General features: G+C 38.1%; 1 long non-coding RNA gene across 1 annotated transcript in view; it reads left to right on the top strand.

Annotated features, from left to right (window-relative positions):
- Positions 1 to 22,930, top strand: part of LOC110361153 (uncharacterized) — a 525,815-nt gene that overhangs the window by 149,544 nt on the left and 353,341 nt on the right. Inside the window, exon 5 of the long non-coding RNA XR_010474693.1 lies at positions 2,083 to 2,168. This is a non-coding gene — a long non-coding RNA (uncharacterized LOC110361153). The remainder of the gene's footprint in view (positions 1 to 2,082; positions 2,169 to 22,930) is intronic.

Below are 22,930 nucleotides of genomic sequence, written 5' to 3'. Positions count from 1 at the left end.
ACAATTTCTGACTCAAATTTGCCATTGCTTTGGTCAGCTTCACTAGATCAATGATGAAAAAGAGGATGGTTTAACAAAATACCTTAGTCCTGTCTAACTTTGAGCACTGAATTTAAACTTAAACCTAATTTATATCTAATTTAAATCAATGGGATTGCTCATGTGCCCAAATACATAATGCAGCATTAGAGTCTATGTAAATAGGACTCAATCCAACATCATTAAGGTCCAGGGTTTCTTAGTTCTTCTTTAGTGGTAGAAAGATTCTAATTATTGGTATACTACAGGTCTGTGGAAAACACTCTTGAAAACCTTCTGAACAATGTTCTGCAGAAGAAAGAAATCCATAAAACTATTAAAATCATATCCTTCTATTCTGGTAAGCTGGTAGTACAGAAGCACAAAATTTGTGACTGATCAGACTGTTTGTAGACAGCTCTTCCTATTTTTCTCTCTCAGTTTCTTCTTACTGCTGTGAAACACCAATAGTGATCTTCTTTGCTACATCAAAATACAGAAACAATGAGTAAATTTTCATGGTTCAGATTTTTTTTTAAAGAAGGCATTATTGGAGAATCAGATTAGTTTAAGGAATGCTTGTTATTCAGAATTCATTATCTGGATGATAGTCACGCTGCTGGATACTGACAAAATTCTATTAATCTTTTTTTCTAGCTAATTAGGGTTTCTATGCTGTTTTCATCAAAGAATATCCTATTCATAAATTTAGTACATCCAGGACTTATGTTGCATTGCTTTTATTATTATTGTATCACTGTTTCAGTAGTTCAGTTTTAGAACTGCAGACATAACTATGAAGGAGATTTACACCTGACCATTATCCCAGTATTTTATAGCTCAGACTGCAGTACAGTTCCTTTAAAGGCTTAGCACTTACCCTGTGACTTCAGTTTAAAAATACAGTTTGCGTCTTTCTGTTGATAAGAGCTGTTCCTACCACAAGATACTGGAATAATCCGTGGCCCACAATACCGTTTTACTTATTTTGGATAGAATGCTGAGTTTCTGACAGTATTGATTTGCTGCTAAACCAAAAGTTCATTATCAAAATGCACTTCTCCCATCCAATTACATTTTTCTTGCCCACTTTGATGCATAGCACTGTGATTCCTTTCCATGTCCTACTTTGTGCCTCAATGAAAACATGTGGAGAAAAAGCATTGCACAACCTGAGAGCATTAAGTGAAAAATGATCAAAGAAAACATGTTATTCCTTTCACCCTTTTTCAGGGGTTTCTAGAGAGAATACTCAAAAACCCAAAAGTCTTCTTTGTTTGGGGTCATCTATATCTATCTTCATTTTTTTACCAATATCCCTCATTTTCCGAAGTATTTTACTTCTCCAACTATTTTTTTCTTTCTGCCTACAAATAGCCAATTTCATCCATATCTTTTTTTTTCTCATCATGGTTACTGATTTGAAAAATCTGATGTTTCCCTCTGCGCTCTCTACTCTCTCTCAAAAAGTAAATATCCATGTGGCTTATCCTTTGTACCTTGAAAAATATTTATTGCTCAATGTTCTCCTTGATATGTAGTTCAACTGCTGTTTTTCCTGATGCAATTTTTCTTTGATAAATCTGTCACTGAGTGGGTTACCAGTTCAGCATCTCAGTAGTGAATACGTGTTTGTCTGAGGGTGTGTGTGGTTGACCTCGGTGAAGATCAAGGAAGGAAAAAAAAAGAAAAAAAGATAAAATATCCACCTCTTTGTTTCTCTGAATTACTATTTTTACTGTGCATTTGTGTGTATAGTAAATGCACACATGCATATAAAATAACTCCAGATTGCAGTTATAGAGCAAAAAGAAGTTGTTAAGTAAAAGAACTTAATTTTGTTGTGAAGAGTGGAGGCCTGGCTTCTTACGGATTTATGTCCTTTGTCTCCTAAAGCCTGTCTTCTGACTCTCAGTTCTTTCCCAAGTCTCCTGTCATGATCACACTGGCAAGAAATAGCACTTTCTGTTGTGAACATGCAGCTGACAAAGAGGCATATATAAAGCCTGGATCCTGTTTGTCTTTCTCTCTGTTAGAGTGCTAATTTGTTTCTTTCCTGTACAGCTGCTGATTCCCAGAGTATGTGCAGGAGCTTCAGACTTCTATCTTTCAAATTATTCTTCAGCTGGCCGGTATTTACTGTGGGAAAGGTAAGTTAACAGACATGTATCATTATCAAAGATATCTTTCTCCTTTAGTACCAAATAAAAAATGAGGTCAAGATAAAATATACAGTTTGTGTAGAATAAAGTAATTTTGGAGCATCAGTTATTCCAAATGCATGTTTTACTTTGTTATAACAATTGCCAAGTCTATTGAATAAAGTGCTACTAAAAGGACCCACAACACTAAGAATTGGAACCCACATATAGTATTTTACTAACATGTGTGAGCATCAAATATGAAACAACCTCCTCATTGACTGTCCTGCAGAATGGAAATATCAGAATTCATGGCAGCTAAACATACACTGAAGGCAGGACTACACTTGCCATCACAAATACTAGGCCAGTGAAATCGAACTAATGAGCATAGGAATAAAAAGATAGGAACACTCAGCCCTGAGCGACAGCTGTAATATATTGTCAAAAGATGATTCAAGAACCGGACTCCAACCAGATAGAAGTCTTGGACACAAAAGAGATACAGTTTTTATGGCACATGGATTTCCACATTTTCCATCCAACTTGACTTTTCTACATTCCAGAAATGGTAATTTTCTTTCTACATCTCAGAGGAGCTGAGGGTTTCATCAGTCCCCCTACTCCCTTTTTCCTTGTGTTTATCTTTCCTCCTCTCTCCACCATCCCCACTGTCTGTACACAGGACAGTTGTCCCCTCTTCTACCAGACCAAGTACACCAAGTTTTTCCATAAGGAGAGGTCTGAATTTAAGGTAGTCCTTCTGTGCACCTATATGGGACTAATCTTTTTCTTTAAGAAAATATTTGAAAAAATTACAGCCTAGTCTTCAAATAGAATTAAAAAAAAAAAAAAAAAAAAAAAAAGAATTGCATAACAATTTCTCCATAACAATTTCTGCCTCAAAGGTTACAGAACCTCATGTCTCTGCTCATGTCTCTTCTCTGGTTGAATCAGTAAGTGTGGTGGTTTGTGTGTGCCAAGTAGCTGGATGACAGAATATAAATATTGCATAGTAAAATATTGTTCTCCAAAGAACCCAAGCAGACTTAGTATAGAAATGAAACTCCTAAGGAAGCATAAAAGTTCCCTAGCTGAGTATAAAAGTTCCCTAGCTGAGTATTTGCCTCTATTTTCTATTTTAAATAAATAACATTAAAGTATAAGCCCTGAATCCCTATAAAAAAAAAAAAAAAGCCTTGAAATGGTAAAAGGAGTTTGCAGTATTAATGGATTAGAAATAATTCATCATTCTAGCATATTTTTGAGTGCTGTGTCAATTTATTTAAACTTTTTCAGTGCCTTTGCTGGAATGAGGTATAGCTTGCATGAGGAAAGATGTGGCACAAGTTGTAGCTGTTTAACTGGCTGTCAGCAACAGAAACAGAAGACACTTGTATGAGCTAAAAGATATTATCAGGAATGTATTTCCTTTGAAAAGGAAGCACGGCAGGAGCACTTTCAAGAAACTCAATGAATATGAAGATTTTAACTCAGGGACAAGAAAGGAAGAGGCTGAGACGCTGTGTGTAGTTAATTCTATCATATACTGCATTTAGCTGTTGATTCGTGGGATTCTGGTTGAGGTTGGTAACTGATGAATCTTTATTGTAATTAGTAAGAAATGTGCGAGGGGGGAATTTGTGAGAGTGAAGAGTGAATGAATTGTGTGACTTTCAAGCTTTTCATGAAAACATGGCATTTGGATCTCCATGCTGATGTCAAAATTGTATGGCTTAGAAGATAAGTGATCTAGACTACTGTAATCTGGGTGGTGACTGGATGGAAACTAGACCATGTGGAAGTTTTGCCAATATTTCCCCCAGACACCTCAGAGATTCAGAGCAGATTCATTTCCCAGGCAGGTCACTTGTAGCCTTTGAAGAAGCCTTCCAAAACGTAGCCTCCTCACCATGGCATTGCTGCCTGTGTTGGCCCATCGTAGCAGTAATATTTTTCAACTGTGGAATTTCAGCCTTTAGGAATTTTAGTCTTTTCCAAAGCCATGGATTCAGATTTGTATTGCAAGCAGGAGACTGCTGCCAGATTCTGCTGCTCATTATTTACTGCTGGAGGCAGGATCTTTTCCCAGCACGCTGCTGGAGACCAGTCTGCCGGAGATTCCCCCTCCCACTACTTGTGTTTCCTTCAGGCATTGCTGGGCAGTTGGCAACGCCTCCTGACACACATCTCGTTGCTCTCCTCTGATCATCACTGCAGAAGTAAGATAACAATCTTGTCCATGAATATCTTGAAGGGGGGGAACTTTCAAGATACAGTCTCCTCAGCATCAGATGGTAACCAAAAGGAATTAAACAGAAATTAAAACACCAACAGTTGTAGCTTGATCCAGATGTCTGACCATGAAGGAATGTTTGCTGTGATAACTCAGCTTCTTCATCTCTCTGGTTCATCTGTCCATTTGCAGTAGGCCAAAAAACTTTGTCAGTATTCCCAGGCAAGTTACAGACAAGTTCCACCATGGTCAGGTATATGTGACCATATGGCATATTTTGCCTTGTGTTTTTTTTCAGGACATAGGGTGGTTATGATGTCCCAGTCCTTCTGCCTTTCACTTCCACACCTCTGTAATTACAGCGATAATGTGTTCATGATTTCTTACCAAGTCTGTAATATAAAATTAATTTATTTAGGTATTGAATCTCTCTTTTTCCACCGTTCTCTTTCAACTCCTCTGAGTTGCCTTTTATTTTTCAGTTTGGTATCTTAGCCAGTCTCTGCACAAGCCAAATCTCCATGACCCCAATTACATAATATTTCTTTTTAACAACTCTGTGTTGTGTCTTTAAAAAACCCACTAATTTGTTCCTTCTGCTGCTTCTATTTTTGTAGAAAGAATTGACTTGCATATGGCTCATGTGCTCCCTCCTCACCATTTCTCCAACTCACTTTCTCCCTGCTGCTGGGAGAGAGATTCTGTCTGTTAGTTACTGTTTTAGTTTTATCCTGGGTTGCTGTTGCCCAGGATTTAACTCTTGGTAGTCTATACAGTGTTCTATAAGAAAAAATAATATTCCCTATATGTTTTTGTTTCTTTAAAGAGGAAAAAAAAAAAGTAAAAAAGAATCACTTTTTGAATCATTTGACTACTAATTCTAGTTAAAAAATATATGTCTTAGTCAAGCTCATGTGCTAATGTTTGTCCCGTTACCATTGCTGCAAGAAGACACATTCAACTCTAATAACAGAAAATCGTTCATCAGAACCAATCCAGGGGGTGCATAACAGGCCACATGTATGAATGTGTCTGTGGCTACTCAGTATGTAGTGGCTCTAAGCAATATCATTGAACTGGATTCTCTCTGGGAAATGATATTGTTTGGATGTGTGCATTATCCTCACCCTGTCATCTCCATTCATAGCTGGGGAGAAAATGCAGCAGGGACAAGGATTACTGAAAAGCTGTTCTGAAATGTATTTTACTGTGTTTGAATTGCAGTCACACAGAGAGTTTCCCAAAGCTGTCAAGGCTTCTCTGTACTATCTATACGCGTTGCACAAATGAGTAGTGAGAGTGGTTATTAAAAACTCTGTAAGTTAAACAAACAGGAAAGACTGCAGAGGGAGCGGACTCACATCCAGGCATCATACACAGGAAAAGCAACCAATAAACCCTTGATCTCCTGACTTGCTGCATTAAGTTTTATATGCTGTTTCTGTCCTTTCTTCCTCATTTCAGGATGTTCATCTGATACAAGTGCCCACCAAGTGTCAGAGGGAAGAGCTGGATCTCCAGCAGCTTCAAAAACCACAGCTATTGGTGCTCAAAGCTTGTCTTAGCACTTAAGCAATGTTACTTTCGAGGAAGGGAACCCAGGAATGTGTTCCCCCAAAGGTGGACAGTCCAATGGCTGGTTTTACATGTTTCAAGGTTGGATGGCTGCAAATAACTTCTTGTCAATGCAATAGTAATTTCCAGGAAAAACAGAAACACTCTGCCCAAACTGAGCATTTGAGGTCAATTAAAAAAGTTTGTTATGGGGTGGAATAGAGTAGCACAAAACCCTATATATCTGAAAGATTTTGGGAGAAGGAAAGAGCTCGACAGATTTCTAGGTCTTGTCATGTGGCAGAGAGACTACAGGAAGTGCAGTGAGTTGAATTATTGATCCCACTCACACGGATCGTGCCTTTTGTAACTCTGAATCCCATTAAGTACACTTGAGCAAAGGTCATTCTTGAGGATATTACTCATTACTAATTAAGCCTGATTTCTGCCTAACTGTATCCATGCCTTTGATCTCTTCCCTATTGCCTGTGAGAGTTTAACTTTACTCTGGAGTTCCCACTGATGAGGTGGGTGAACGTGCCAGAATGGAGTTGACTCACAGCCTGTGTACCTGCTGGGTGTTGCTGGCCAGGCCTGGGCTGGTGGGGAAGGAGCTCTGGAGGATCTGAGAGCTGCAGAGGCACTGCTCTCCTGTTCCAAGTGCACTCAGTGGTTCCCTGACCTGCTTGCTCACCTGAGCCCTCCTGAACCTCCTGGGGAAAGAGACTAGTAAGGCCAGGAGACAGCAAACAGGATCAGTGCAGGAAGGAGCAGCTGAGATTAGAGCAGTGTCAGAGTTTCACAGATACATGTTATGGACAATATATAAACTTTATCTCTTTGCACTTGGAAGAATACAATCTAAAGCCTGTACTGTTTGAGGGGATTAGTGTGACAGAGAGGGAAAGCCTGTGAGATTAGTCATGGGTTTCTTTTTTCCCCCTGTCTCCTCAGGTTTGTTTCAGAACTCCTTATGCAATTAAAAATAACCAAATAAGAGTTAGGAGTCCTCATAATGCTAGAAATGAAGTAGTTGAAGGGATCAAAAAAGAGGAAAAAAAAAATATGAAATAAACAGAAACAAAGGTGTTACCAAAGAGAAGTGTGATTTTAGATGTTATTGCAGTCCTAGGTAGAATAGATCATTCATGAAGATTCAAAAGAGAACCAGTTTAAACTCAAAAGAACAATGAATTTATGGTATTGTTTTAAAATATTGGATTGGATAACACCTTAGGTTTATTGTACAGCTTACATTAAGTGAGCAAAACAAATCAAACTGCACTTCAGAGACTTGAATACTGCATTCTCCAAATAAAAACCAAAGCAGTTTCATTGTAGAAATCAAAATGAGGGACAAAGGCATGAGACTGAGTCAGGTCTTTCAGATTCATGGAATTTCTAATTTTAGGACAGATTGTATCAGGGATCAGAACACCTAAAATAACTGAAAGCCTTGTTTGGAAGAAATGGGATTGTTTAGAGCAGGAGAACATAGAAGTTTTGGCAGGAAAATGATTAAATGACTCAGTGGACTTAGTTTGCAAAACAAAGAACCAAAATTACTTGCTATGCTGGAAAAGAAGGACTGAGAAATACAGAGTGTGTGATTTTGAATAAAACAAAAAATGCAAATAATACAGCAGAATCCTCAGAACTAAATAGTGTTGTGCCTTTACACAAAGGTGCAATGTTTGCATTAAGCATAAACATTTTCTGAAAATCCATAGACAATGACAAATGAGTGTACTTACACTCTCATACATATTCTTCACAGCACAGATTGAAGCAGAAGGTGATTGCAGAGAAAGGAGAACCAAAGGATAAGAGGATTTCTCTGCACAATTTGTTGAGAAAACGGCTGCACTTTTTGTTTGGAATGTTAACATAAATAGTCTTTCCTTGTGTTCTTTGTAAGATGTTCTCCACACCCAGAGCCCAAACACGCAGCTCTCACTCCTTCCATTTGAAACTCCTTTTTTCCTAATGCTCAACAGTGTAAATGTTGCTATATTAAAAGTTCACCTTGTTATATACTCAGTTGTGCTCAGTAAAGCTCACACAGTGATGGACTCAGACATAGACTTCTGTCTAATACAAGTACATAAGAGCAGTAGGAAAGCTGTAGTACTTGTGTGTAAGTAACAGTCTTGCTTTGTCTGCAAAAGTTTAGTTCTTTACTGGTCCTTTAAGATGAAGAAAATGTATGATAAGTGAGTGGAAAAAGCACTGTGAGACTAGCAAAGCTTTGTTTAGTTTAGCACAATAAAAAAAGATGAGAGGAGATGAGATAGGATATATTTGTTCCTTTAAAGGGGATTTCATTTAATCACCTTTATTTATTTTAAATTAATTTAATTAATCTCAATTTAAGGGCATAAAAGAGAGTGAATAAGAGAAACACCAAGGAGAATAAAGAAGTGTTTAAATGAAAAGACAACACCTGACACAGGCAAAACTCTGTATAAATTACTGATGATAAATATGTCACTCATACCAGAAATTATAGGAATTAATCAGTTCTGGACTAGTTCAGTAATAGTAACAGTGTGGATAAATCAATAAGTCTGATCTCAAGATAGGTTGTATAAATTGTGGTAGCTCTAAATTGGGCCCTTAGGACACTAGTTCCTTTAATACTAGGAAGGATTGAAATTGAAGCTGTATTCACATTCTGCATTATTTTGCCTTCACGTTTACTGACTAACTTGAAACATGAAGTCTGGATATCAGGCAGGAGCTTTGTGGTGGCCCTGCCCCAAAAATGTACCTTAGCTTCATTTACTATTTGTTCTTTCTCTTTCCTGAGTACTTGCTTTATAGAACCTACAGTGAATTACCATGTTAAAGATTATAGAATCTTATTGTATAACTGCTTTGTTTGAGGTTTTTCAAGCTGAAAGCTTTGCTTTTTTTGTTGTTGTGTAGGTAGAGCTGGCAAAAAGATTGATATTCTTGGTAGTTGCATTGTTCAAGCTGAGGTTTTTCTGAAAGATCAGTCTCATGCTGCGGGGCACAGAGGGTGCTTCAGTGTCTTTCCTTGCATTCAAAATGAAATTCTGACATCCCAGAAAATATTGTTTTATGCATGCGGTTTTGTGTGATTCATGAAAGCACCATTGAGGATTAATTTTGTATTATTTCGAAGATATTTTTCATGGCTGGAGCTAGGTGAACATTTATATCTATGTAAAACAAAAAAAAACCCAATGTACCTCTTGGAAACTAATCATGAAAAATGTCAGAGACTTTTTTTTAAAACTACAGCTTATTTTTGCAATCGGGTAAAATAGCGTATCTTTGGATCTGTTTATTATTCTCTGTGAAGGATGGAAACAACAATTTTCTTCTTTCTAGATCTACATTTTCATTATGTGATTGTACATGTTGGAATACAAAGGACATGAATTGGTAATTCCTCATTGTTTGATAAGAATTAATATAAATCAAATTATTAAATATGTATGAAAACTCAGCAATAACAAAATCCTTTGAATAATCTTTCCTGAAAGGGAAAGACTTTAACTTTCTTCATGAACCCGGACACGTGCTATTGATTTATAACTTCTGCAGGAGGAACAATCACCAATACTGCACCATTGGCAAGCTATTTAATGGAACCTTCTTTCCAACCCACAGTATGACAGGTCTCATACTCCTAAGGAAAACCCTATCATTTTCAACTCATCATTAGTTTTCATTGAAGGCCTAGGTCAGGTCACAAACCTTTTTTCAAATACCCTGTGACTATTGCTTTCTCTTCCAGAGATAAATAAGGAAATGATGGATGAAACTTGCCACAGTTGAGTTATTAGTAGAAAATTCATCAGCTAGTCCAGCAGGGGAAAATAATTTCACAAATTCAATAAACCACCAGCAGTATTGTGTGTATATATATGTGTGAGATGCAATAAAAACAGAGATCAACCAAGTTGATTAGAGAGACAGAAACACATTGAAATGCATGTGTGGTAAACTCAGAAGGAGGCTGTTTGATGCGGATAAGCTTCATACTGTGCATCTGTGCTGGTAGCAAAAGTAGCTGGAAATTTTATAAGGACAGCCCTGCAGATTGTGCAAGTGGCTGGTATGGAAGTCAGAAGAGAAGCCAAATGCTTTTCGGTTTATTTCTTCCAGGCCTTAGTGGCTTTCTTCTCTCTAGTCATAATGAGCTAGGGCTTTTCCAAACTACATTAGAGACTTTGTGAAATACCTTTATTTGTCATGGAGTGTTTCTCAGCCAGCTTCTGATACTTCTGAGCATGACACACAAGTAATTCCTTACTTATCTGTCAGTTCCATTGACTTTAGTAGGACTATTTGCAGATGCCTCTCTATTTGATACTAAACAGCTGCTGAATGCTTTGCTGGATCTAGTCCAGAACAAGGTATTAGTCTGCTTAATGACAGATACTGATTCTCAGTGCCACTTTGCTATGTTGGCAATAACTTTAGCCTGTGGCAAGCAAAAGAAATTTTATCTGCTGCACCGAATGCAAAAGTTGAGAAAAAATTGGTCTTTCTTAAGAATTTGCTGTTTCTTTTTGTCTTTTTCATTGCTGAATATTAGCCTGGTAATTTCCTTTACATCCACAATAGCTTGCAACCATTTTTATATGTTGTTTGTTGTAAATGTACAGCTTTTTTTCCCCTACACAGTCAACTAATGTGCTTCTCCCTTCTATCTCAAGTCACTATTTTAGGAACACTGAAGGAGGGAAGAGGCCCATGATAGAAACAAAGCACATTTTATAAAGCAAGGAAATGTGAGCTTTTCTGTGACATTTTTGTCTCAAGCATCTGTCATGTTATATATGTCTGCTGTAGTGATAATTGGTATTCTGTTTCTGTTCTGAAGTAATGCTGAATCAGTAGTGCTTGTACGTGACTTATAGGCTTTCTGTGGATTTAATCCAATAATATATTGCTCCTGAAAATTGTTCTCATTAATGTTACCAAAACAATGCATCTAGATCCCACCACAAACTGAGAGACTACTCTGTAAATGCTTCTATATTTGTTCAAACACACAGTGCTGATACATACTGGTAGACTCATCTCTAAAGCATCACCGATGTGCAGTGGAGCTAAGTAATAGCGTATACAACTAGAAACAGCACCAGTTGCTTTCAATTCCATTTTTGTCACCTGTGGAAGCTTGGAAGGGAGCCCAGCTTTTGTACAGTGCAAGTCATCTGGTACTTGAAGCACAAAATGCTGTTTGTTTTGTCACTTTCTGGACACATGATTTTTGGGTTGAATCCAAAGAGGCATCTTGAGAATTGTGTCTGATGATCAGTAGATAACGTATCGTTCATTGGCTGTATCATATTTTCTGTTGTTTAAAAAGGTATTTCTCCAGAATAATACAAGAGACATTTGTGTGTGTTTGTATCTTGTTTTCCCTCAAAACAGGGAATAAATATTATATTATGGAAATGTAGCTTTATGTTGTGTGTGGATGTATTCTTTAGCATAAAATAAAAACAAGGTAAAAACATTAACAATTATTACCCAAAATATACTCATTAATGAGATCCTTCCAAAGACTCTAATTGTTTTGATTCACAAAACCAATTATTATACAAAGGCAATTTTCAAATATAAATTTAGAAGTGCATTTTAGTAAGTTGTAAACAAACATTAAAATTTTTAAAGAAGATTAGTAGAAAGGTTGGAAAAGGATTGGAAGGTGAGGAAAAAGAAATGCAAAACCAAACTCATCTTGGTTCCAGTGCTGCTCGAAAACTACCTTTCCTGCACTCTGTGCAGAATATTTTTAGTTTTTAGATTCCACTGAGAACTTCTACACAGAAAACTAGAGAACAATGAATTCCCACACAGTGCTCAACAGCAAAGAACATGACAAAGCTCTTTTGTGGACTTCAAACAACTGATGCTGCTAGGACACACAGTTCAAAGAGCATCTTTAGTGCTCGATTCGTGCAAGTTCTGTCAGTCTGCACAAGTATGGGAAGAACTTTGTGTGTACAGAGATTCAGACATGAAAGCTGCTGCTGAAATGTTAGATCAGTCTGAGGCCTTTTTGCAAATGTAGTTCTAAGGAATTTTACACATGGAGAAATATGAAAATTTTGATTATCATCCCAGCAATCAGCACGTCAGAGAGTGTGAAGGGATGTGATGGGGCAAGGGTGAGTGCTGTGACTAGACCTTGTTAATAGGAATTGCACATTGGGGCTGCAGACAGTTGGGCTGAGGGTAGAGCAGCTGGATGCCAACATCCACGGGTACCCCAGTGTCTGCCTGGCTTCAAGAATTGAAAGGAGTCCTTATGTAGCATCATGACTGTTCCTCTCAGATCTGCATCTAAGTGCATGTAGAAGGGTTAAAAGAAAGGCACTTTATTTCTTATTCTTTGTCTGATTGACACCTGCCTGTGATGTACTTTTATTTTTTTTTGTTGTTGTTGTTTAACTGCAAACAAATAGTGTGAATGAATTATCATAGATTAGAACTGATTGGAAGTCTGATCCTATCTAATTAATACAAGAAACAGCAGACTGGCAACGATAACTACAGTCTTGTTAGTGGTTTATTTTCCAGCTAGTGGTGACTATCCAGATGAGATTCCACTGAGAACCTTTGTTTCTGCTGTCATTCTCAAACACTCAAGAAAATACACATTTATTGCTCTTTGCATGAAATACCATTCACATAAAACTCAACAGCTAAGCTCCCATTTATTTAAAGAGATTAAGATTTTATTTCCTGAGTCATCTTTTGCATGGCAGCAATGACAGTATTCATAATTCTCCAATTTTACTAGTTTTAATTTATTATTATTATTACAGTAAGATTGGTTCTATTCATAATTTTTAAAAAGAAATGCCAGCCACATGTATAATTTCGCTTGTATTATATTGCTTGTTCAGTTCTTGTAAACCATACTGCCACAGAAAACATGGCATTGCTGCAGGTAAATTGCCTTACAAATTCTGGCAGATCTGTCAGAAAGCCTAGTGCAAAAGGAAGATTTATTTATTTTTTTCCTCAAGAAGGGTGAAATGCTAAGTCTTCGGTAAATCCATATGTTATAAAAATCATTAGGTGGTGACTGCCAAAATTTCCAAACATTTAATCTGCAGTAAGCATGATCCATACTTGTAGTGCAGATGGAGCTCCTGTGGACGGGACATGATAAAATGAATGCTACCGCCTGTCTCGTCCTTCCTCCTGTGTTCCTGTGAGGTTAAACTGCATTAAGCAATCTTTAGACTAGTAGGTTAAGACCACAGAGTGTGATCTTGATGGTAGACTCAGTCAGTGATTCTTATTTTTTCTCTCCTATAGCCATGCCTCATATCTTAGGTTTGTATTCTGCAGTCATTTGTGTCCTTCTGCTTTCTGTGACTATAGTAGAAACACTGTCCTTTTGTTAGATGCAGTTTATGGAGATCTCTTCTGCCACAGGGTTTAGGTAGAGAGACTAGGAATGGAATGAAAAATTTTTGTTTTGCTATGTTGAATTTTGGAAAATTTATTAGCTTTGTCTTCAAAATATAATGTGGGCTTAATGAAGGAAGGCCTATTTATTCATCTTCAGTTTTGCAAAATATGTTAGGACTCCATTCTAGCTGTGATGTTTACTGTCCTTACTTTGAAGTCTCAGCTATTGAGGATTTTGCATTTGAAAAGTAGCCTCTGCTACGAAGATGTCCAAGTTACTCTTATTAGTGTTTTCACTGTGTCATAGGTAAATCAAATCAATTCCATGAAATCCCTGTCCCCAGAGAGATGATTTCAGGGCAAGCATGTCTGAGCGTCACTTCCATTGAGATAATTATTTCTTAGAAAAAAATAGTAGCTGTGGCATTAGAGTCATGTTGCATCTGTAGGGCTTCAGGGAGGGGGAGTACAATGACAATGCAAAGCATCACAGATATTTTTTTCTTTCTTTAAAATCATAAATACCAGTGATTTTGCCATTGAAAAGAAACTGCTTTTATTAATACATTTTAGTTACGGTTAATAGTGTTTTCATTGTGTCAAAGGTGTATTGAATTTGTTCCATTAAAGCTCTGTCTCCTGAGACACAGCTTCAGTGGGAGCATCTCTTACTGTCACTTCCATTGAAATCATGATTGCTTGGAAGGTAAAAAATAATAACAGTGTCATTAAAGTCATACCATATCTGTAGGACTTGGAAAGGCTACAGTGTCAATGGAAAATGTCACATGTACTCTAACTTGCAGGATTTTAAATTAAAAAAAAAAAAGTGTATGTAAGGGGTGAACATAATACTTTACATCCATTTTAATCTCTTCAGTTCTGCTCTCATGTTTAAACCAATAGGAACTGCTGAGCAGCATTGGAACACTGAGACCTATGAACACATTTGAAAGTAAACATGCAAATCAAAAAGCACAAAGTTTGCAATCATCTTGTTTCAGTCAGCAACAAAGATGAGCATAGTACAAGAGATCAGATGCAACTGCAAATCGAGAAAGTCAAGCCATGAAGCAGCTGAGCTCATTAGAGTTGGTAAAAATAATTTCCTTAACTTCACAGGAATTTGTGTTGGGCTTGAGACTGGAATTCAGAAGCTGTAGCACAGGGGTGTGCATGGTACTTGTGGCATGCAGGGCTCTTTAGATGATGGGTGCTTCTGCGAGTGGTGATGAGGACTGTTTTTGCCACTGCCCAAAAGATGAAAACAAGGGTGTATAAACCTCTCAGACCTATCTGAAGAAAGAAAAGATGCCTTGTTACCCAGCCACTTGGCTAATGGTGACAAAATGTGTGCCTCTCCTTGTACTGAGCTTAGCCAAGGTCTCAGTTCTATAAATTAATTGAGAAGTGATTACTGTACTGACATACAAATACGCATTTTTTAAAATGTCTAATTTCTGTTGTTGCAGGTATGTAGTCAACACAAATCTGTTGCTCTTTTTGATATGTAGTTTTGAACTTTATGGTGAACACGTTATTTATTATGTGAAGTCGGCTGAGAAAAACTGTAACATGACTCTAACTTACTAGAACTTATATACTTACAACTTACTTGTCAAATAGCACTACCAGCAGAGAATGTGACAGCTTCAGCTGCACGCCCCTTCTCCATTCTGCTCACATTTCATTAGAAATCTTGTTCTAATAGAATAAAAATAATTAACTTGTACGTCTTCACAGTCGAGCTAAACAGCCTCAAGTGAAAACAAATTTTGATAATTTACGCTTTCACACTTTCTATTATTTAAATTAGGAGCATGGTGGTCTCTGGCCAGGAAAATCTTAAATCTAGACAAGTAAAAGAAGTTACTTGAGTGGCTTGAATTAACAAGTCCCACATACTGACGTCTTTTTTAATTTTCCACCTCATTAACATCTGCAAATGAGCATGTAAGGCTGAGGCTGCGGAAGTGAGACTCTTGTCATTAAACACATTTGCTGCTAGCAATAACTGGCTCTCCTAATGTTGTTTTGCAGATATGTATGTGTTTACTCCCCCAAAAAAACTGTGTGGGTGGCTTGTGGAGTGATGTAAATCAATACACGTCCTGAATATGTGTGACAGTTACAGCTACCCTTTCCAACCCATTACAACCCAGTGGCACCTGTCTTAGCAGCTCTAAGTTTTAAGCAACTTCTAATAAGTAAAATTCAGTTTTAAAAAAATCAGTCAACCGCTGAAAGACAGAACTTTCTTACTCCAAACTAATAATGACCAAACCTCAAAAAAAGATTCTTCTTGTTCTAAGCACCTCTGTTAAGCTTTGTATCGGATATCACGGAGGTAGATAGTTTTTCAGTAATGTTCTCCCAAATCATAGAACCGGTTTGGTTGGGTCCAACCGTTAACCTAGCACTGCCAATGATCTAGTTTGAAAGCAAATGTAAAAGAGTTTCCTTCACAGTTCCTGCCTGCAAAGGGCTCAGTGAGTTTTGTTCATACAGAAATAAAGGTGGGACATATTCCTTTAATAAATCCAAGTATCAGCTACATATAGTCTGTATAGCATTATCCCAACATATATAGACTATAATTCCATTGTAATAATTGAGTGGATAACACACAGGCATTATTATGGGCCTGTAATTTAAGCCTTGGATTCCAAACCACCATTAGCTGTCATTGGTACTAGTGCAAAGTTGTGTTCCTGTGGAAGTGTAAAAGTGTCATTTCTCAAAGCAGGGCAAATTTATAGACACTTTATTTAAATTGAATCCAGCCATTTTGTTAATGTGCCTGACTGGTCCCTATTGCCATACTCATCCTTGCTAACTGCTAGAAACTTATGATGACAAATGCAGTATTATATAAATCCTTAATAGTTTTTATAACATGATTTTTGTTGTCTTATGATCAATAAATTTCATTTTCTCCAAAAGATTTTAAACGTCAGAACTGATTTTCAGATCTCTTAAAACTGCTGTCATCCGTATCTCTTCCAAAATCCAAGTCCATTGGAAGAGAATTAAACAGCTTGACAAACCAGAAGGAACAACTTGACCTTTCTTGTTTCGACTGTTCTTTCTTAACGCCCCCACAAAGCAAAAACAAACAATGTCTGATGATGCTCGCATACCAGGAAAGACTAGAAAATGGCATTGCTAAGACTTGACATTTTGAGCGGCAGGTGGGATAACAAATAATTTTTCCCCATCTTTTCTTGTCAATATTTAATTTAAGGCACTGAAGCTGATAAATATAGTGCATTTTACTTCCACAAAATAGGAATGTCAATATGCTTCTTTGTCCTAATTGCTAATATGTTGACAAGAACTAAATCATAATTTGACATGAAAACAGACCTTTTTTTTCCTATTTTGATACAGTGAGAATAGTGTATTACAATGCTGATAGAAGTCAGTATCGCATTGTCAAATATTCTCTGTGATGTTTTCAAAACATCCGTCTTTCAGTATTTTGAGATATCTCTCACTTGAAGAGTTGAGCACTCTGCAAACCAATGGCACCAAATATATAATGTTTCTAATTGCTCTGACTTATGAACCCCAAATGTTTTAAATATTAATTTAGACATTAGTGAAGTCAACATCAAGTTTTTACAGTATGTATATCACCTATGAAAATATAAAACAATTAACTGTGCATATATTGTTCTAATTCTAGTAGTTGCATAGACCTATGTCATGACTTATTCCTGTTAATTAGGCTTGCTCTTTCTATCAGTCTCACTTATTCCTGCTAATTAGGTTTGCTCTTTCTATCACTCTACAGATTGTCTACAGGGCCTGTCACTGTACAGTTAAGTTCCTCCTCTGTCATCTCTCAGGTGTGTTCCAGCAGGTTTTGGGAATGGTTTACCCTGTGTACTGGAAATAAAGCTTTACTGAATACACTTTGCTATTAGCTACGCAGCATCTCAAAAGGGCTAAAACCAAACACTAGAAAAAGTCTATAGATTTGGCTTTGACTGAATATCAGCTGAAGGTGGGGCCATATGCAATCCTTGAAAGCATTTAAGCATCTAAAATGAAAGGAAGCATTTAGTGGATTTACAAAGCTCCCACTGGGAGTATTTAAACACAGCTAAAAATCCCACAAATTTTATGTCCCATCTTTTACCTGGTGGCACCCTGGAGTGCCTGTAAAACTTGGAAAATTGCACCAATGAGAGGTTTTTATTTGGACATGTGAACATCTTGTATCGGTAATAGCTACAATATTAGAATTGTAATTGATGTCTCATTGATTTAAAGTTTACCTTCAGTCATCATTTGCTAGGAACTTTTTACTTCAGTCCTACTTTTCTACCAGTAATTTGATGGAGTATAAATAACATGCATATATGGACCGTTAGAGTGTTAAGTTTGCTTTCCACAGGCAGATTTTCTGCTGGATTTCCCTGGTGGAGCACTCTCTGGCTGATAGAAGTGTGAACTTACATTTTAAGGACTCACAGGACACCGTAGTTCCCAAGATTCTCAAATAACTTTTAAAAATTCACTAGAACCAGGGAGATAATGATGGAGAATTGATAGGGTTACATGTTAGTATTAAACCAGTTTCTTCTTGCTGGCTCTTTCATGCATATTTTCTCAAAACTCTCAAACTTAAAACTGTTTTTCTTCCTCCACATAACACTGCAATTACTGATTAAAGTGACTAATTGCTAGTAAGAATGCTATAGCAGGAATAATTTTCCAAGTCCAGATAAAATTTTCAGAACTAAAAAGGAATTCAGCCTTTTTTTTTTTTCAGCAAAAATTTGGATGTCTGCAGTTTCTTCTTATATGGGGATTTCCCTCCTTGCACTTGCTCTTGTTGAACTTCATGTGGTTTGTGATTGCCCAGTTCCCCAATTTGTCCAGATCACTCTGCAGGGCCTCTCTGCCCTCAAGAGTGTCGACAGTTCCTCCCAATTTTGTGTCATCAACAAACTTACTTATCTTACTGAGTACTCCCTCAAGTCCTGAGTCGAAGTCATTTCTAAAGACATTGAAGAGTGCTGGCCCTAAGATGGATCCCTGTAGAACCCGCTAGTGACTGGTTGCCAGCACGACATAACCCCATTTACTAGAACACTTTGAGCCTGGCCCGTCAGCCAATGGCTCACCCACTGTATTGTGTATTTATTCAGCCGTATGCTGGACATCTTGTCCAGGAGGTAGTGCTGTCTGCAAGCATTTTAGGTAGCTAATATAGAAAAACAACAACAACAAGGTTAACAGTTAATTGCTGCCTTACTTTCACATGAGCAAAACAAGATCTGGAGAGGTTTCTGCTCAAGTTCAGAGTCATAGCTACTCTTTAGGAGGCCATTAGACGTCACAGCTCGAGCAAAGTTTTGAGATTCTGTGTGTAGGTACAAGATAGCTGAAACTGAACTTTTTGGAGTGGAGTAACTACTAAGACAAAACTACACCATCCTTTTCATTTTAGTTTTGGGGAAGAAGTTTACAGAAAGATGTGAAGGGGGTGATAAATGAACTCACAAGCTGAAGAACACCCAGGAATAAACAGTCTCCCAAGATCCAGTACTCAGTTTGCCAAGCAACACTTTTTGTCTCTTAAAATATGTACTGGCTTCTTAAAATATATACAGGTACCTTAAAAAAATATATAGATATTGTTACTTCAAACACCCATATAATGAAATGCATTTTCCTCACTTTAAGGAAAAACTAAATAAGAGCTTCCTCACTTTCTAAACCAGACATGCAGTCCATACCTGGATAAACTTTTCTGCTCTGTATGCTCTTAGTGTACGAACATATCAAAATTGTAAATGCCAAACTTGGTGTGAGGTTTGGGTGGGGACCTCTCTGTAAATTCCATTTTCAGTTTGCCAGCAAGCACTTTACCCTGCTCAGTAGCCTACGCCTTTTCAAGAAGCAGAATAACTTAAGGCACTCCTCATTCAGTCATTAATTGTTTGTTTCTAGTGGGATCTCTTCACTGAGTGCACGTTAATGTTCGTGATGTGGGTCACAACTCTGCATTGCTATTTTGTCTAATTACCATCCTTCACTGTTTTTTCCCTTAACTGGAACATTGTGTTCTCCCAGGCACAGTGTATGCAAAAGTGGAGATATCACAAAATGAGAGCAAAAAAAATAACCTAATTATCTTCATGGTCCAGGAAGGTCCAATTAGCAATTAGAGAAATGTGCTGAAATATAAATTGTACACTGCTTCTTTGGACTCTGCTTCTAAACTATAAAGTTCACTGCTCAGATTTATCATGGGATTAACTAACTGCTGATAAGAACACTTTTAACACCATATCTGAACACAGATGGTTTGAGGTGTTCCATACTGCATGAATTACTGAACTGTATTATCATTGCAAGGTTGTTAATTGTCTACCAAGCCTTGACTGGAAATATACTTTAATATATGCTGCACCATCACTGGATGTGCAAAAATGATTACAAACTAGGATTGCATTTTGGCAGTGAAAAAGGTGATGCTGTATCTAATCCACAGTCAAATCCACAATTTATATTCCAAGTGTTTATGTTGTTATACAATAGTCTTCATTTATACTGTTATGTCTCTACTTTGGAAGGTGTCTACATCAATCTTAGAAATCTCTCTCTAGGAAGTCCTAAGACTAGGCATAGATTTGTACTAGCATGCAGCCTGAGCTTAGAAGTCTTCTTGGTGAAAAGCTATTTATTAAAACCTCTGAAGTGAAAGTGGAAGACATCAATGTAAGCACACAAGTAACAAAGAATTTTATCACTTCTTCCTCTGCAGGATGACATTTATTTTTTCTTTTTGTCCAAACAGATTTACATTTCTGTAACCAGAAACTTTGAAGTTGATAGCTGACAGGAATATATACGTCTTTTTCAGAAAAGCAGTGTGCAATATTGAGTGTTGGGGGGGGTAGGCCATGATGAAATATCTACAAAATTTGTAGTCTGTATGATCTGAAAGGCACTAAAGGTAATACCTGCATTTTTCTCCTTGTCCTGGACAGAAGAAAATAGTGGAAAAGTATGCTCTGCTTACTATTATACGTTATATTACCTTATCCATCTTGTCATTCATTTGTTCTAGGCATTTCTTTTTGCATCTCTGTCTTGCAGCATGGACCATATATAACCTCTTTTTTTCTTCTTAGACTAGAAAATGACTTTTATTTTTAGATTTCATACTCAATGTATGAAGTGTTCTCTAATTTCTCACTCTGAAGCCGAACGAGTCCTTGACCACGCTTTGCTGCTCAGGTGTGCCATACAAATCAGGCTGGAAAAATAATAACAGGCAAAGGTACTCACTACACGTAAGGCCTGAGTGCTTAGAACCCAAGATTGCTGTATATAGGCATTTAAATACAGGAGTGCTTCCTAGGGTATATGAAATGTAACGTTGCCTCGTTGTTCCTTAGATGTATTTGGAAATATATTTTTACTAGTTCTGCCTTGTAACAAAATTCTAAAAAATTGTAACCACGTTGATTCCCACAGCCTTTTGGGTTCCTTTGTTCTGTGCCACAGGCTTTGTTGGCTTGCCTTGGAAGAACATCAAGGAAGACGGGGCCATGTTGCTTCAGGGTACAGAGATGATAAGATCTAGGCTGGGGAACTGTTTCCATTTTCCCATTCACTGCATATCAAGCAGGAGTTGGACCACTTGAAGAAGGTCAGATGGAAAGTAAAGAACAGCATGTAGTAAACATGAGTTATGAGAGCATAGGGTTAGTTACTCTAGAAAAAGACAGACAGATCTCCTTTGTCCAGGGAAAGGAATGGAAGGCCACTGTGGACAGGAAGGGAATAACCTAAATAATCCAATAGATAGACAAAAGTAAGTTGGCAAAGAAGACTTCAGCTAGATAGCATAAAAAATAGCAGCTGGGAAAGTGAAACATAGCACGGATTGATTGTGGAAATAAGGCATCTCTGCCATTGATACTTTTAAAGAACAAGTGAAATAAGCAATCCATCAGCAATATCAAGGAAAAGCTAATCCTTCCTTGGGCTAGGAGAATGTTTTTTTCATGTCTTAAAACCCCCTTAAGTACTAACATTTATTTGACTGTATTAAGATTTTACTGGGAGACTTTCAGCCCAAAGGGTATATAATAGGAAGTTCTGTGTTGTTTGTCTGAGAATTTTTTGATATTTTGTTTTCCTCTGGGAATAAATGGAAAATGTCACGTGGGGAATGTCTGGTCAGATAAATGAATGTTGAGAAGTAGAGTGTTTTACAGATGTGCACTGAGCAAGTCTGTAAAGCATATTCCTGTGGTTGCTACAATCAATGTCAAAAATCCTATTGACTTAAGTGGTTAGAGATGCAAACCTTAAGCTACTTGGAAGATATCAGTTAATCAATTTGACTAAAATCCTCTGCATGTGTGTTGAACCAAGCAATAGTTTTCTGTTCTCTTGAGAGGTGACAGTCTATCCTGCCCTACCCCCACCATTCTTGGGCATTCATTTTAATTAATGTTAATTAAATTTGCCTTAAGCGACTTATTTTGCCTTCCAGATTTTGTGAAACATTTTCCATTCTTGCTGCTTGCCTTCTTTCTCTCCTTGGTGCGTCCATTTACAGAAGATGTAGGTGCAGTGTAAAATATTCATTAATCAATTTGCTGAGGTTAAAACAGTCTTTCCCCCCTTTCCCTTCAGTGGTTTGGATGAGTGGGGCTCTGTGAGGGTGACTCAGGGCGAGCTGTTCTCCTTTTGGGGGGGCTGGTGTAGGGCACTGCCAGCTGCCCCAGGACACCAACAGGGACCTGTGGTGGGTGGAACTGGGCTGGCAGCCACCTGTGGGGGTTGTCCCTGGCTGCTGCTGGGCAATGGCATCAGGTGTAGGAGCAGAGCCATGCATACTAGGGTGCAGAGAGCAGCTGTGCTTGGTTATGAGTCTCCTTTGCCCTGTTTCTCACAGCCCCTTGGGTCTGGGTGCCTCCTGGCTTCTGGGGAGGTTCCTGCAGGGTTGCCCCGGGGACAAAAGGCTGCCAGGGGAGCACAGCTGCACGTTGGTGCAGTGATAGCTCTCAGGTGCAAGGGGTCCTCATTCACCTCATGCGGGGGTGGGAGAGCAGTTAATTGACCCTAATGTGGCTCAGCTGCCCCACTGAAAGGACAGAGGATTGGGGTAGTGCTGTGCTGCCTGGCAGAGGTGTGATAGTTGGAAAGGAGCAGAGCTACTGCAGGAAAATTGCTGTGAAAGGTGAGTGACCGCCTGCCTGCCTGCCTGTGGGGAGGGTGCTGCAGGGTTTGTAGGGCTTCTCCTGGGATGGGCTGTGCCTGTGCTGGAGCCTGCCCGGCTGCTCCGAGCAGACAGTGGAGCCCGCCCTGTGAGTGGCCTCGCTGGAGGATCCCTGGGGGTTCTTTGGCACATTGGCCTCAGCCCACCCCAAGTGTTGGCAGCTTGGACATGTGGAGAGCCCGTCTTGGCAGCTGCACTGTGTGTCCTTTGCTGTTTAGATCAAATGAATCTTGGTTTATTTACTTATCTTTTAAAGGGGAGTGGGGAATTTGAGCTCTCCTAATGTGAAATGGTGTTCTGGTGGTCTCGCAAAAATCC

This window comes from Columba livia, chromosome 9 (genome assembly GCF_036013475.1).
Source record: "Columba livia isolate bColLiv1 breed racing homer chromosome 9, bColLiv1.pat.W.v2, whole genome shotgun sequence".
Lineage (NCBI taxonomy): Eukaryota > Metazoa > Chordata > Aves > Columbiformes > Columbidae > Columba > Columba livia.
Note: the sequence above shows the minus strand (reverse complement) of the source record. Positions and strands in the feature narration are given on the sequence as shown.